Source organism: Uranotaenia lowii, chromosome 3 (genome assembly GCF_029784155.1).
Source record: "Uranotaenia lowii strain MFRU-FL chromosome 3, ASM2978415v1, whole genome shotgun sequence".
Classification (NCBI taxonomy): Eukaryota; Metazoa; Arthropoda; class Insecta; order Diptera; family Culicidae; genus Uranotaenia; species Uranotaenia lowii.
Genome location: NC_073693.1, coordinates 274,916,150 through 274,929,638, shown reverse-complemented (window position 1 = coordinate 274,929,638; position 13,489 = coordinate 274,916,150). Strand labels below are relative to the sequence as shown.

The 13,489-nt window shown below is 35.0% G+C and overlaps 1 protein-coding gene across 2 annotated transcripts in view; it reads right to left on the bottom strand.

Annotated features, from left to right (window-relative positions):
- The window catches only part of LOC129756274 (mucin-2), a 148,014-nt gene that overhangs the window by 42,198 nt on the left and 92,327 nt on the right, over window positions 1-13,489 (bottom strand). The gene's annotated exons all lie outside the window — the stretch shown is intronic.

The window sequence follows — 13,489 nt, the reverse complement described above, 5'->3', positions numbered from 1 at the left end:
TAGAAAAATGAATTTCTGTCTGTCTGTCTGTCTGTCTGTCTGTTCCCTATAGACTCGAAAACTACCGAACCGATTTGCGTGAAACTTGGCAGATGAGGGTATAGGAGGCCGGGGAAGGTTCCTATAATAGTTTGGCACCCCTCCCTCTTCCTGGAAGGGGGAGGGGGTCATATAAATAATATTGATAAGTCTTCATAACTCGAGAACTGATCATGCAAATGAAACGAAATTTGGCATGGGAGTGTATTTTGGTACAAGGAATGTTTCTAAGAATATTAGATACCCCTCCCTCCTTTCAGTGGAGGGATGGAAAGGAGCGAGGGGGCCTACCTTACAATTTTTAACATAACTGGAGATCTTATCAAGCTAATGGAACCAAATTTAGCATGGGAGGGTAGTGGAATACGAGAAATGATTCTAGGATTATTTCAGACCCAACCCTCCTTCCAGTGAAGATACAGGAAGGAGGGAGGGGGCTTCCATATCATTTTTATTGCATAACTTGAAAACTATTCGAGCAAATGAAACCAAATTTGGCTTGGAAGGGTGTTTGGGTACGATGAAAAGTTTTATGAATATTTTGTACCCCTCCCTCCTTCATATGAAAAGATAGAAAGAGGGGAGGGGGCTCCTTTACAATTTTAAACATAATTGGAAATCAATCAAGCAAATGGAACCAAATTTGGCGTTCGAAGTTATTTGATTACGAGAAATGTTTCTATGATATTTTGAGAACCCTTCGTTCTCACAGTCGGGAAATCTTAAGGGTGGAGAATGCTCACATATAATTTTTTACATCATTCGGGAGCCTACCCAGCAAACGAAATTTAACTTGGTAGGGTATTTGAGCACAAGGAATGTTTCTGTGAATATATGGCACTACTTCCTCCTTCCAGTGGAGTGATAGGAAGGAGTGAGGGAGGCTCCTTTACAATTTTTCGCATAACTAGAGAACTACTAAAGCAAATGGAAAAAAATTTTGGCATGGGATAGCATTTGAATTCGTAAAATGGAATACGAGAAATCGTTCTATGATTATTTCAGACCCTTCCTTCCTTCCAGTGAAGATTCAAGAAGGAGAGAAAGGGCCTTTAACCCCTTTTTTGTTACTTAACTTGAAAACTATTCGAGCAAATGAAACAAATTTCGCTTGGAAGGATATTTGGGTACGATGAATAGTTCTATGAATATTTGGTACCTCTACCTCCATCTATTGAGGATATAGAAAGTGGGGAGGGGGCTCCTTTACAGTTTTCAGCATTACTGAAAAAATAATCAAGCAAATGGAACCAGATTTGGCGTGGGAAGATATTTGATTAGTAGAAATGCTTCTATGATATTTTTAAAAACCTCCATTTTCAAGGCGGAAAATCTTGAAGGATGAGGGTACATCCATACAATTTTTCAAATCACTCGGGAACTTACCCGGCAAATGGGATGAATTTGAGCACATGGAATGTTTCTGTGAATATTTGGTACTACTTCCAGTTGCGTGATAGGAAGGAGAGAGGGGCTTCTTTACATTTTTTCGCATAACTCGAGAACTAATGGAAACAACTGTTGCATAGAAAAGCATTGGGGATACAGTTAAAGAAGACGGTAGCTCACATACGATTGTTTTGCATGAACCAACAACTTTTCTAACAAATGGAACCAAATATGATATGGGAACAATCATACAATCGAACAAATGGACAGAATTAGGCATGGGATTGTATTTGAATACACGGAATGTTTGATCTTGATCCCCTCCATCCAGGTAGGAAGAAGGGCTTCGATACAAATTTTATAGCATAGGTAACTCGACGACTAATAAAGCAAACGAAACCAAATTTGGCATGAGAGGCTATTCGAGCACAAGAAATGTTCTTGCGGTGGTTTAGCACCCCTCCCTCCATTCAGTGGAACGATAAAAAGTGGAAAGAGAGTCTTTCATATAATATTTAATATTTCGATAACTAATCGAGAAAATAGAACCAATTTGCATGGGATATTTGTGACATTTGGGTCATTCTCAAAATTTGTATGATAATTCGAAAACAAATAGGTAAACTAAGAGTCCCGTGACGTTACTTTGTTACAAAAAATGTTTCTAAAATAGTTAGAGACCCTCTCCACATCAAAGAAAGACAGCGAAGATTCTATATAAAAAAATATTTGGCATAAGTGTATAATTAAGAAGCAAAGAAATCAAGTGTCATAAATAGGAAGAAAACACGGATTAAAAAAAATGAACTAAGATTTCAAAATAAAAAGAGTTGCAATTTTATTTTGAAAAAATGTTTTATGTTTTTGAAATTGGATTTATAATTTTCTGGACAAAAATTAAAATTTAATAACTAGGTACCACAAATTTCCATAATTTTTGGAAGGTGTAGCAAAGCACACCAGGTCAGCAAGTTTCACATATTTTTTCATCAAACTTATACATTAGTGTATAAACAGACTTCACCAAAAGCAATCAGTAAAGGAAAAATACTGAACGTTTATTAATACAAACTCCATCTGCTACTTTTTTGTTGACAAATTTTTATTCTCACGAGATGTTTGGTGAAATAACGGATAAACAAGCAAGCAAGAATACTGATGAATTTATGAAATTAAGTTAAGGCTTTATCGCAATGCCACCATCTGTTTCTTACAAAAGGCTTCAAGCTAAATTTGTGTAGCTTACAATATTAAAATTTTAGGACATATTTTCAAAAGTAACTGTTAAATACAAAGTACTATTATTTAAAAATTAATAGACATTGTGTTTTCTATTCATGCATGCCTCGTGAGCCGAAATATTTAATGGAAATTATTTCAGTCATCAAAAACTTCAACCGCCAAAAAGAAGACAATAAGTTGGGTTACGGAAATTTGGTGCATGCGGTGATTTAGGTGTCCAACCGGACAACGAAATGGTGGCCAACTCTATATGAATTTTCTATTTTTACCAGGTAGCCGTTTCCAGCGAATACAACACCAAAGCCGAGGTGCCACCGGAAAGATTGTCAAGTCCTGGAAAAGGAACTAATCTGATTCATGTTGGTCGACGATAAAAACATTCAGAAACCAGCTGTTAACCTATACAAATCCGGAACAACCGGTCCAGACGCCGAAAAGTAATTAATATAGTTAAAGTTCAACAAAATTGTAATGAAATTAAGTGGAAATCCAGAAAAAGTTTTGGAAATAAATTTAAGTGAAAGAAATAATGTGTTTCATTTGAAAGCTGATAACCGCATTAACTGCGTTTTGGAAGGAAAAGTTATAAATTTTGTAAATAAATATTATAGGCGCTCTTTTCCTCCAGATTTTGCTAGAAAACTGAGTAAAAATTGCTAACGGCTAACTTTTTATCTCGTTTGGAAAAAATAGTGAAAACTATTGCTAAATTGATTGCTAAATTTCTAGCTGGCTAAATTTGAACAAAATTTTGCTAAATTCCGGCCTCGGAAATATCGTGCATGCAATTCTCAAAGGCTGTAATAAAACATTCATAAAACAGAGAGTTGAGGTGTAGCGCCAACCGAAGTTTTAAGCAAGTGTTCATGCGAATGCGAACTCTAATGAACTATGATTTCGAAAAATCGATAAAATCGATGACAACTAAAAAAAATCTGTTAGTGATAAGATACATATACCAAAACTTTCTTTGCAGTTCTGTGAAATGATAAATATTTTAGTCTTTAATCTGGCTTTAGTTTGATGTTTAGTTCTGTAACGTCATTTCAATTTTGTACACTGAACTAACTAGATGTTATTTCATATCTAAAATGTTGATTCGTAAGTTGAGAAAATGGCAATTTTAATATGACCTCACGCTTCCCAAATTTCAAAGTTGAGCTTCAATACCCTTTGAGATAGAATTATAAGTTTTCGAGTGATCAAAAAATATTGTTTGAAAACCTCTCTTCTCCTTTTCTCTTTCTATTTGAAAGAGGGAGGTTCTCACAACATAAAAACACAAATTTGATTCCTTTGTTTGATTAAATTTCGAATTATGTTGTATGAAAGACTGCCTCCCCCCCCATCCCCCCAGTTGAAGAAGGGATGGGTCTCAAAACATCGAAGAAACATTTCTAGTAGATAAATACCTTCCTATATCAAATATAGTTTCATTTGCATGATTAGTTATCGAATAACGCATTAAATTGTATGGCTTCCACCCAATCAAACGGGAGGAGTCCTATATAATCATAGAAGTATTTCTCGTACCAAAATAACCACTCGTATCAAATTTGGTTCCACTTGCTTGATTAGTTCTCGAATAGTGCAAAAAAATATGGGTACCCCATTTCCCCTTACTTTCTCCGCACTGGAAGAAGAAAGGGGTCTCAAACCATTCTTAAGAAATTCTTCCTACCCATATACCCTAGCATGTCAAATTAAGTTTTGTTTGCTGGATTATAAAGTTCTCGAAACATTCAAACATGTTTCTTTTGTTTGTGAGAGGTCTTTCCCACCCAAGTGAATACCAAAGATTAAGCCAACTGTTTTTTTTAGTTTTATTATTGTTTTATGAAGACTGTTCCACAGCATCCAATATTTGAAACTGTTTTAATGTAACATAGAGAATGCTTAATTTATTTTGTTTAAAAAAAACCCTGAAAGTATTTGCAAAACTTGAATAAAACACTATCTTAAGAGTATTGTGAAAAGTTGCATTGCTAAAGCTTCAATAAAACACATACTTTCCTGTTTATATTAGGGCTTTGGCACCTGTTCCAATCCCAATCCTCTTTTAAAGAGGAGCTCAAGCCTAGTTGAAAAACTGTTTTATTGGAACAGAGGATGTAGGTATGATAAAACTAAGTCACAGATGATTTTTCAACCGAGAAGACCGTATACACGCTTAAACTTTTTTACCTGTTTTTTAGATAACATAACCTCTTTTGACAGGATTTTGAGTAATGGCTTTGAGAAGAACAGGCTCTTAAAATGATATAAATTAACACAGCTAAATTCATCTAAAAAAACAACTTTGTTGTATCCGCATTTATATTTCAAAAGAATCGCAAATCAGTCCACATCATTAATCGCTGAATTCCAAATCCGTTGCTGTTGGTGTGCAGTTGGTATCTTTTCTTGATGGGTATTGCTGAGATTCGAGTTGAGGTAAGTTAAATCTTTTAAGTGGTACAAATTTTATTCTTAAAAATATGCATGTTGTGGAGATAAAATCGTTACTCTTTGAGTGGGGTTAGCCCGACATAGTTTGTGGATAGTTAGGTGTTACTAAAACATATTTTATCCTATTTCAGATGCCTGGCAAGTGCCAAAGGGAAACTATCCGTCGTAGTAGGACCCAAGAGAGCCTTACCCTTGCGAAATAGGCTATCGCTTGTGGGGCTTCTGTCAAAAGTGCCTCTAAGACATTTGTAATTCCCAGGATCATATGTCGAGGAAGGTGGCTAGCTCGAAACCAGTTAGTAGAGGTGTCACATGAAGGGTAATAAATCAAGTCAGAGTACTGTCCATTTCATGTGTTTATGTCTTAAAACAATGTAAATTTCATGTATTCAAGATATTGGCAATTCAGAACCTTCCTGTTTAATGGACAACATCCATAAAATTTAAAAAAAAATGTTATTTAATCTCATGCAAAAATAAAACTAATATATTATCTGGTCAACGGTTCACTACTTTCCACAAAAAAACATAAAAAGCCAATACTAGCAGTGCTAATGTCAATCTTCTGAGAATGATTAAAACACGAATCTATATAATTTAGCTTTGAGGCCAGGCTTTTGATGACAGAAAATGATCTATTCCAAAACAATCTGAGGTTATTTGATAACATTTACCTACTTGTTAGTTTATAGAATTAGCTTTAAAGACGCTGTCAAATCAGGGCCAGCTAGTCCATATGTTAGCTTTAAAGTAATTGTGCTAAAGCATAGAATGCGCTTTGGCTTATAAAGAAGCTTTAATGGAGACGATTTTCGATCACCGCTAATTGTTATTATCGATTATGGTTGATATTTTTCGGTGAAAATTAAGTCAAATTAAAAAAAACTTCTTTATGTTTCGGCTTACTATTTTGTTTCGGACATCTTCCGAAAAACTGTATTTCATAAAAATTTCATAAAAATAGAATACAAAAAATTAGAACGAAAGTTTTACATAACTTTCCGTCAGTTTTATCTACACTAGAAGCACTTACAATTGTTTCGCCGTGTGCTTTCCTAACGGCTGTCTAACTTACTTTGAGTCAGATTTTGAACCGCTTCTAGTAGCTTACGTTCTTGGTGACATCATGAAGTCGGTTGTTGCCGTCGTTTTTGGGGTCGTCGTTTTTTAATTCTTTCTTGAAAACTGTGGCGTCGCTCATAGTTTTTCGATTATTGAGCTGTATATTTTAGAGATCTCGATAGTGTCTTGTTTAATGTTTACTGTATTGCCTTTTTTCAGTTTTATATGTAAAGTTTCAGCAGAGTGAACCAAAAAGGAAAAAGAAAGACTGCTGAAACATTACATATAAAGCTGAAAAAAGTAAATATAGTAAACATAAAACAAGACACTATCGAGATCTCTAAAATATACAGCTCAATAATAAAAAAAAAACTATGAGCGACGCCACAACAACCGACTTCATGACGTCACCAAGAACGCAAGCTACTAGAAGCGGTTCAAAATCTGACTCAAAGTAAGTTAGACAGTTGTCAACCGTTAGGAAAGCACACGGCGAAACAATTGTAAGTGCTTCTAGTGTAGATAAAAGTAACGGAAAGTTGTGTAAAATTTGCATTCTAATTTTTTGTATTCTTTTTTTTTTAATTTTTATGAAGTACAGTTTTTCTGAAGATGGCCGAAACAAAAAAGTAAGCCGAAACGTAAAGAAGTTGTTTTGATTTGACTTAATTTTCACCGAAAAATATCAACCATAATCGATAATAACAAGAAGCTTTAGGAAAAAGTGTTAAGCGAGCTGTGAAGGTTGGCATAAGATTTAATTTCTTACTTGGGCGGCCACCAATGTCCCCACCTATCAAGTTTATTCAATTCTATTAGCTACAGACAGACAGAAATTCATTTTTATATATAGACTAACTGATTCGGTAAACTTCGTTTTACCTTTTACTTACTAAATTGTTATGAAGATTAACAGTATTTTTACGTCTTCAACTTCTTCGTACTCAGAATCATTGTTAAGAAAATCGTCTTAAAGTTTTTCGAGTTCTCGAGTCCCATTTAAATGGGACTTCTCTACCATAAAAAGTGAGATTCTTGAAACTTTTATACAAACTATCTATGACCCGAAAAACCCTCGGATATTAAATTTCACATTAATTTAATTATAATAAAATAAACGTGAAATCTTACATAAAATTTGACGATTTTTCATGGAAATATTTTTGACAGAGAATAGGTTTGTTTTATTTAAAGATATGACATCAGAATCACCAGCTTATGCATATCAGCTCATCAAATTGTATTAAGTCAACATACATAGATAAATCACAACAGCTCAACTCAACTCAAACCATGTAACTCGCCAAAAGTCAGCCGTCACTCGAATGAAGTGCTCGAGTGATGGATGAATGAATCAAAGACCATATCTAGGCGATCTTCGGTTCAACTATTGATCGCCTGGTCATTCAAAGAAGGTACCTATCCGAGGTACGATGTGAAGTGTTTCTTTGACGGATTCCCTCAGTTATTGGCTCGTGTAAATGCTGACTGTCTGACGCACTGACAAACTGATGGGTCCATTAGTCATTACAGTGCCTCCAAGTCTGGGGCGGATTAGGCTAATCTTGTCAGCGCAATGTACCCCATTGATTGGCGGGCTCCAAGTGATGAGTCGCTGCCCTAAAATGGGACCCATCATCTGAAAGCTGTACAAGACCTGGGGCCTGAAGTACTTACTCTTGGAATAGCCCCCAGGGAGGCTATTCTGAGCAAACTACGTATGGCCAGGGGGTTGTTTATTTTCTTCATTCATTGGATACATTTGGACTTTTAAGCCAATAGTCATCAATAGAAGAGCGCAAGAAGACCTAATCACCTTATTTACTGCTACTGTGCACCTAGCGGGCTCTGAGAACCAGGTGAGATATTGTTTGGAGATACAATTTTCTCAATTTTCTTGACGTTGAATATGAAACCTTAAATTTTATTTAAAATAAAATTAACAATCTTTCGAAACAGGAAATCTGAGTTTTCTTAAAACGAATGATTGTTTTTTGACACTTCTATGGCAACTAACGAAACTGATTGATGTGAATTTAATTTCGATTTGAATAATCATATTCACAATCAAGCCATGGCTTCTGTTTGTAGACCGTGAACTTCTAATTAACAGTCATTTGTTTGGTTTGCAAATCAAGTCAACAGCAACCAGATAATGCAACACTCAACGGTGATTTCCACAAAAAAATGTCATCTTTGAGCACATATTTGCAGCATCGCTAGCCAAACAGTTGATTAAATCTTTGACAACAACAACAAAATCTGAATCGAAACCGGAATCTTATTCGGTTGAATTTGCTGCATAGCAGTTTTCTTGGGCAGCATCAAACAGCTTGAATCATCTGACCTTGAAATGTTTCGTCAACTCCACCTGCGTGTGGCTGGGCACGGATGATCAAACCTGTTCGTTGATAAACGCTAAGCTAGGCAGACTTATTAATATTCAAATCATGAGGAAGATGATACTAAAATTTCTTACCAAACTGGCGGTCGAGACAAGCCTATATTGTGAGCATTTTTTGGCAAAAAAAATCGCTGGAATCAAGTCTTGTTACGTTCTGGCATATACTTTTTCATCTTAGGATAAGAATCGTTCGTGTTCCTTAAAAAGGAATTCACTTTAAATGAAAAAAAAACTGTTAATGCCAATAAAATCCTTATTGTTTTATATTAACTGTGCAATGCAGGCAGCAAATTAACGAGCGCACGATGAATAATTTTTGAGCACATTTCAATGGTAATTAAGATTATTAAACCTTTATTTTATATGATCCTGAAATTGGCATCTGTATGAAAACTTTCAAGAAAATTGATAGAGCAATCTACTTTGAATAAAGAAATTGTCCATGCAGCACCAACTTCAACATAAAAACGATAAAACTTTTCGTAACTTTCATGCTCGCATTCGAGAAAATTCGGTATTTATTTCCTTCGATACCTTTGTTCAGCGAAATTCGGAATGTGGTGGCATGCGTTTGAGTAGATATGGAATTTTTGGTTGCTTGGGAACTGTTTGATTTTAGAAATTCCAAACACTACAGATTTTACTTTAACCATTTTAGATAAATAAAATCTGACAAATGATTCGTTTTCAAGAAACCAAATTAATTTTTAAATGATTATTTAAACACAGAAAAGGCGCCAAAAAATGCTGATTCCCTGTGTTATCGTTCTGGTAAGCCAGGCATGTCAAACTGGGGGTTCGCGGGCCGCATGCGGCCCGCCGTCTAGGTCAATGCGGCCCGCGTAGCCCCGTCAAATTGTCACAAAAAAACACCACTGATTTTTATGCAAAATATTACAGCAAAAAAAAACTAAAACTGAATGTACCGATTTAACTGATTTTGGCTGCGGCCCTCTACGTCATACAATTTTTTTAATGCGGCCCGCACACCTAAACGAGTTTGACATGCCTGTGGTAAGCCATGCAAATGATTCGAAAATGTCGAAAAATCCATGCGAATCTGTACTTTTAGGAATAGATAAATATAAAAAAAATAAAATGATAAATCACTCCGCTTTCCAATGATCGGAACGAATAATTAAAAATCATTTCACAAGACAGCATCACAAACATTTTTCATAAAGGCAGAGAAATTTAGAAATTTATTTTAGAGTTTCGAATCTTTCTTAGAAAGTTTGACAATTAATCTAAGGGGATAAAAGTAGGCGTTGCTTGAAAATGTCACGAAGTATTTACTCTACTGCTAACAGTTTTAATTTTATGGTGAAAGGTGGAAAATTGTAAAAAATTGGGAACTGTGAAGAATTGTGAAAGAATTATATCACTCATGGTTTCTTCAGCTGTTTCTCAAGCTCCAAAACAGAAAAATTTTCTTTTTCCGAAAGTGTTGAGTGGAGGTCACCGTTAAAAATACCCTTCAGATTTTTAGTTTTAAAAATCATTCAAAGGTTTTATAATTTCGAAGAGGTTTTTTTGAAGTGGAATAAATAAAGAAACTGACTAGCATGCAGTTTCTCTCCAAAGATTTCAAAGCTAGAGAAATCAGGAAAGGATCAAAGCAGTCAGCGACAAAGTTGGACGTCTTTTTTTTAAGCACGTCAAATTTATCGAAAACAATTTAAATAATTTGAAATTTTCGAAAGAAGATGAAAATTTTTCAGCGCTCCAGTGTTAAAAGCTGATGACTGATAGCTACAATACTAAGCAAAGTGGAATCTGAACCATCGTAAAAAATTACTTGTGGAGGAGAAAGAAGATGAATTTGGGTCCTGGCCGGAAGATAAGCAAGAGAAAGTTTGGATCCAGTGTGAAGAAATAGATGACTTTCATCTCTTCTAGAATTTTACCTTCAGGTTAGTGTTTTTTTCTCCTAAAATTTTTGCAGAATTTTATTTTACGTCTAACAATTGGTTTTGGTGATCGAAAATGACGCAGCAAAGTGAACACCGCCACTCCAGAAAAAATGGGTGGTTTCCTTAAAAATAATGGATCACGGAAATACTGAACACTCAGAAGTTTCTGCCACCAATTTGAATTCTGGTTTCTGGATGCTTGGTGAGATCAAATCATTTTGAAAACATTTACATATAACATTGCCCAATACCAATTCTCCGATGACGATGATCATAAACACATACGCATATTTTGTCATGGTCAGGGACATGATGCATGGAGCAAAGCCATTCAAACTATACAATGTCAACAAAAATATAAATGCATTTAAGACGATTTCAACCTGTCCTTAAAACAAACTGTGAACCGGTTATTGGCAAATTTATATTTTACACAATTAACACTAGACGTATTCCAGACACGACACTTAAAGTTCTTACAAACGAAAAAATGGATTCAAAATGACCTTTTCTGTTGACCGGTTTCGGGCTCGACCTACAGAACGATGTCACATGAAGAATTTACCGGCAGGATCGTACTACGAGTGTCCATTAACCGCTGCAAGCTTTGTATGGAAGTTTCAAATTCTTAATTTTTTACTCCTCCCAAAACTTTTTTTTTTGATTGTTTTTGCTGCCAGAAATAGCAATACAAATTTTGGAAGCGATCCATTCAGTCCTGAATTAGCGCAACGAGTTTTAAACTTGTATGGAAATTTGTATAGGAAAACAAAAATTTTCATTCAAAAATCGCCAGAGATCTACTGAGAGTTTCAAAAAAATTTAACTTTGGATGAAAAACATTCCTTGATTCTTGCAGTACTATTCATGTTAAGAAAGCAAAAACCTAATTTATACCCCGGAGAAGTTATTCGATGATATAAAAAAATATTTATCAATATATTTTTTTTTATTTTTGCGTTTTTTTTTTCTGCTTATTTGCAAGCTGTGTAACCGTAGGATGGAAATAAAAAATCTCAAAAAACTGCTTCGCATTGCCAGATAATTTATTCATTTATTTAACTTTTGCAAAAACATTTCATTCTATCATTAACAGCTCAAGCAAGCAAAATCCGCAATTTTTGAATACTTTTCAAAGGATTCAGATTTTTTATTTTGAAATCTTTATAACTTTTTTAATGAAATTCTTAGCTGCTTGTATGTTAGCAAAAAATGAAGTTTAAGAATAGTCAAGACCAAAAAATCAAAGACCGACTTCATTTCAAGGTTTTTTGAATTTTCTGGATGATTTAATGTGCAAAAATTTCTTTTTCCATTCAAATTTCCATAAAAAATTGAAACGCGTTGCGCTAACTTAGGAATCAACAAAATCATCTCAAATTTTACACTGATGCTTGGTGACCCAAAGAGCATCGAAAAAACATATGGGAGCAAAAAGTCATTTTTTGCAGCGGTCTAGTGCCCATAATACTCGTCGAAAAATGATTCCATTATGAAATTTTCCTATTGGAGAAGGTAAAAAGCGGCGACATAATTGATGGGTCATCTTCATTCATTGACGGTTTCTCGGAGGTACTGATGAACGACTCCCATGCGTTCAAATGTGAAGTTTTTCTTACACATTTCTTGAAGATTACATTTTTTCAAGTTCATGTAGTGATTTATTCCCGTTGCGGACATGTTTTCGGAGTAGTTTCAGAACAAATTCTTTGTCAAAACTTCTTCTTCAAATTTTGCCTTTTCCATTGGAATATTGTACTGGCAGTGCTCCATAGAATGAAAGACGGCTTGCTTTTGCGCACCAAAGTGGCTTGAATCTACAGTTAAAGCATGGCTCTCGATGAATCTGGACGCACAGTTTATTATACCATTGCGCTCCTAGTTGTTGGATCTGGAATGTTTTGATAGTACTTTGTTTGGAAATGTTTCCTCTATCAGTGCTGAAAATTTCATTATGATTCGTTTTGTTCCAAAAAAGTTATACGTGATGGAAGCCGCGAGACGAAAATAAATTTTGAACAACCATAAGTTTGCAAGATAGTGTTTGATCTGGCAAGGTTTGTGCAGCTGCGGACGAAAAACCCCGGTTTTTATGAAAAACAAGACCATGGACTCCAAAATGTACAAAGAGGAGTGCCTGAAAAACGTTTTTTTTTTCGTACATTAGATCTCACAAAGGACAAGTTAAGTTTTAGACAGATTTGGCAAGCTGCCACTACTGCAAAGAGGTACTACAGTGGTATCAGCCCACGGATGGATTTTGCCGAAAAGGACATCAGCCCACAAAACTGCCCTCAATTTCACCCTATCGGAAAAATTTGGACAATTGTCAAGTAAAAGATGAAGAAGAATGGTAGGACAACTCAGGGTGCATCAGAGATGAAGAGATTGTGGAACAAAACGGCCGCTGAGGTCAGCGAATAGGGTGTCCAAACTATGATGAGTGGTACTCGACGAAAAGTTCGAAATTTCATCAAAACAACATCAGAATATTTTTTTCATTATTTTTCCTTTAAAGTGCTATAAAAACCCTACACTTTGAGTATAAACCTTTTTAATTTGATTTACATAGCTTCGAGATGGACTCATTTCAAGGCGTCCAGATTAATCGTGATCCATGCATTATGTATCGGTCAGTTGAGATTGGTTTCCGACATATTCCAAATTTGATGGTGTTGTACTCTTTCTTTGAGATTAAGAGGTCAAGGAAAGGGAGTTTTCCCTCAACTTCATATTCCACTGTAATTTTATTGTGTTCTGAAGTTTTATCGTTGGCACAAATCCGCTTTTAAGTGATTGATATTTTGATCTAGGAAATAGATTAAATCACATTAAAATGCTATTTATTTCCATGTTCATTGTTCGTTGCTGGTTTATTTTTCTCTGTCAAATGCTAGTTGTACGTATTACAAGTTATACATGTCATATAGGTATACATTTTATTTTATCATAAAATAGATGAAATAACATTAAAAATTTAAAAAGCATGTGA